The following is a 3854-nucleotide window of genomic DNA, read 5'->3' on the forward strand; positions in this document are numbered from 1 at the left end:
CCACCATCAGAGTTTGAGCTTAGTGGCTGGCAAACATGAAACGTACACCATTTCTAGGCAGACATGGGATGCTTGTGGGTGCACTGGGTGTCTAAAGAGCAAAATGGACATACTATACACAGAAGTATCTACGGGGGGGTTTTGCACCCTTCCGCCCATAAATCCACAGACGGGGGGGTGGAAGCCAATGAAAGTGCGCCTGGAAGTATCTTCACACACTTGACCCAAAAATCGGGGATCCGATTCATGCCCAGGCGTCGAGAAAAAAGTTGGGAAGCCTTCATGCAACGCCCAAGAGAGTGTGCGCCATTGAAAATCCAATCAAGAGCCACACCAAGATTCAAACTCGGGACACGCAACCAGAAGTGAGACTTGTACTAGCTGGCCCAGCATCATCACTAGCTGCATCATCTGTCTACGACGGAATTGAAGTGTCTACGACGGGATTGAAGCTTGCCTCCGTAATCCGCGCCTATCCTATTGGTTGATCGAACGGCTGTCCTCTCCATCTTGCTGATCTAACGATGCACAATCTCTCAAACGTCCCGAAGCTCCCCGAGCCTCAGCGAGCCTCCCCTAAGCCACCCTCCTTAAGATTAGAGATAGAGATGGTACTTATTATTTAGCCATGCCTGTCTATCCTATTGTGAAAGGGTGTGTGCGGCTTCTGACAGAGATAGAGTTCCGAGCAAGCAGTGTGGAGGCTTCACCGGGATAGCCTGAGAAGGCTGGGCTAGGGTAGAATGAAGCACCCTCTTAGGGTACATACGACATCCCTGGCTCGGGTGAATTTTGGAACCCTCGAGAGTTCATATGACAATGCAAGTGTGGACTTCGAGGTCAGCAGCCACATCGGACCACCTCAGCAAAAGCACCACGTCAGAAGCTGCTGATGTGTGCAAGCATCTTGAACTCACGTTTGGTATCTTGTTTGATATCTAGAATCTCTATTCAAAATTCATGAATTCCTTGTCTCTCCTTTCGACCACATCTTGCTGCAATGGATGGTTCATCCTCACAATCTGCCACCAATTTCGTCAAATCCATGGGTATCACCCAAATAGTTTGTAGCTTCCAGGCTCATGGCGCTTTGGGTCTCTTCTTCTCCTTCCCCTTTGACTTCAAACTCGCCTCTCCTCCCCTCCGATGGATGGCTCACTCCCGCAACCGTTTGCTCCCATCCTCTTAATGCCGATCCCGTTGGCATAAGCGACTGCGCATTGCTGGATTCTCGGCCTTCCTTCTACCCAGATGGGTCGTCCACTTCCGGGAACTTACAGGACAGCTCGCACGGTAACCAAAAGACACTAGAAAGACCCAGATCAGAGCAAGAAAGCAGGCTTGAAAAGACAGCAACCCGTGTACCTGCGGTCCCGGATGGAGTAGATAACAAACAAGCGTACTTCGCCTTTGTGACCTCTTATTTGAAGCGTTGCGGTGAGGTCAAGGCTCTGTTTGATGGTAGACGATTGCATGCGCACATGAGTCGATATGGCTACGATCGCAACACTTTTCTGGGAAATTCTCTTATTCGGATGTATGGCAACTGTGGGAGCGTGGAGGACGCCCAAGCTGTTTTCGATAACATTGACCGTCCCCACCTGTACTCTTGGAATATGTTAATTACGGCATACGCACGAAATGGGAATTTGGACAATGCAAGGGTTGTCTTTGACAGAATGCCTCAACGGGATGTGGTCTCCTGGAGTGCCATCATTGGAGCATATGCCCAAAGGGGCAATGGCAAGGAGGCTGTGGAACTTTTTATTGAAATGCAGTTTGGTGGCTTCAAACCAAATGAAGTTACCTTCCTCTCTCTTATTGATGGTTGTGCCAGCATGGCACCCGAAGAAGGGAAAAAACTTCATTCTATGATAGTTGGGAGCGGATTTGAGCAAAACCTTTTGCTTGGATGCGCTCTCGTCAATATGTATGGTAAGTGTGGGAATGTGAACAGTGCAAGAAATGTCTTTGGCCGCATGCAAGAACGGGATGTCGTTTCTTGGAATGCCATGCTTACAGTGTGTGCCCAGAATGACCAGGGCAGGGAGGCTCTGAAGCTCTTTCGCCAGATGCAGTTTGAAGGTATTAAACCAGATAGAATCACATTCATTTCCGTTCTTGATGCATGTGCCAGCCTTGCAGCTTTAAAAGAGGGGAAGGAGATCCATGCTGTCATTTCTTATAGCAGTTATGAGAATGATGTGGTGGTGGGGAATGCTCTTGTGAATATGTATGGTAAATGTGGTAGTCTGGACAACTCATGGAGCGTATTTCATAATATGGCTTCACGTGATGTTGTTTCTTGGAGTGCCATGATTGCAGCCTGTGCTCACAACGGGCATGGCAAGGAAGCTTTGGATATCTTTTCTCAGATGCAAATTGAAGGTGTTTACCCAGACAAGGTTTCCTTCATCTCTGCTCTTGATGCATGTGCTAGCCTGGCAGCCCTTGAAGAGGGACAGGATATCCATGCTTCTATCATTTGCAATGGTAGTGAGCAAGATGATGTAGTGTGGAGTGTGCTACTGAATATGTATGGCAAGTGTGGGAGTATCGATGCAGCACGGATTGTATTTTGCAGAATGCCTCAGCGTGATGTGTTCGCTTGGACTGCCATGATTGCAGCATGTTCTCAGAATGGACATTCAAAGGAGGCTTTGAATGTCTTCGGTCAAATGCAGTGTGAAGGTGTTGCACCAAACAAGGTTACTTTCGTCTGTGTTCTCAGTGCATGCAGTCATACAGGACAACTAGAGGAAGCCAGGCACTATTTTGTCCTCATGAAGCGAGACTATGGCATAGCGCATTCAGTGGACCATTATATGTCAATGATTGATCTTCTTGGTCGTGCAGGACACTTAGAGGAGGCAGAAGATTTGATCAACATTATGCCATTTCAAAATGTTGCTTCAGGATGGTCCAGCTTGCTTGCAGCCTGTAAAAACCATGGTGATGTTGAGCGGGGGTTGCGTGCTGCAAAGAGCTACTTGGATTTGGATCCAAAGAGTGCTTCACCTTACATATTGCTATCAAACATTTATGCTGCAACTGGCAGGAAGGATGATCTAGCAAATGTGCAAGAGGCTTTGAAGAATGCTGGTGTGAAGATGCAGTCTGAACACAGCTTTATTGAAGTCAACAAGGTTTTGCATAAATTTGTTGTTGGGGCTGCATTACACCCTGACAAGGAGAAGATTCACATGGAGCTGCAGAGGTTGAGTACGAAGATGGAGGAGGTGGGATACATGTCTGATGCAATGGCGGTGCTGCAAGATGGGCATGAAGAGGAAAATGAATATAAGCTTTGCTGCCACACTGAGAGGCTTGCCATTGCATTTGGTCTCATTTCTACCCCTCCTGGAAGGCCTTTGCGCATTTCTAAGAATCGTATAGTATGCTCCGATTGTCATGTTGCAATTAAGTTCATCTGCAACATTGTGCAACGAAAAATTATTCTAAGGGACGCAAGTAGTATACATCATTTCGAGCATGGAAGGTGTTCATGTGGGGACTCCTGGCCGCACCTGGTTTAAGTACTTGTAGATGGACTACATTCAATGGATCAAGCTTGGCATGTAGAAAACAGTTCATCTAGTGCTAACTTCGGATGTAGAACACTGTATATCTAGCACTAACTTAAACATCTCTCTATTTTACATCTTCCGCCTTGCTGATTCTTTAAATTTACTCAGGTGACATTGTGCGAACACTTATGGATGGCAGATGTTCTTAATGTGTATCATATCATGTACCAAGAGTGTACACGGATAGATTGAGAATGGTATACATCCGTATACAGGTAGACCGGTTTCATCTCCTGATTTTTCCTTCATCTTTGTGTATCCATCACA

General features: G+C 46.7%; 1 pseudogene; it reads left to right on the forward strand.

The window, feature by feature from the left end:
- The first annotated feature begins 1082 nt into the window (after positions 1-1082).
- LOC147887255 (pentatricopeptide repeat-containing protein At3g12770 pseudogene) lies at positions 1083-3536 on the forward strand (annotated as a pseudogene).
- The last annotated feature ends 318 nt before the right edge of the window (positions 3537-3854 follow it).

The sequence above is a fragment of the Dipteris shenzhenensis genome, chromosome 23 (assembly GCF_047967505.1).
Source record: "Dipteris shenzhenensis isolate YYH24624 ecotype China chromosome 23, Dip_SZ_1.0, whole genome shotgun sequence".
In the NCBI taxonomy this organism is placed as follows: Eukaryota; Viridiplantae; Streptophyta; class Polypodiopsida; order Gleicheniales; family Dipteridaceae; genus Dipteris; species Dipteris shenzhenensis.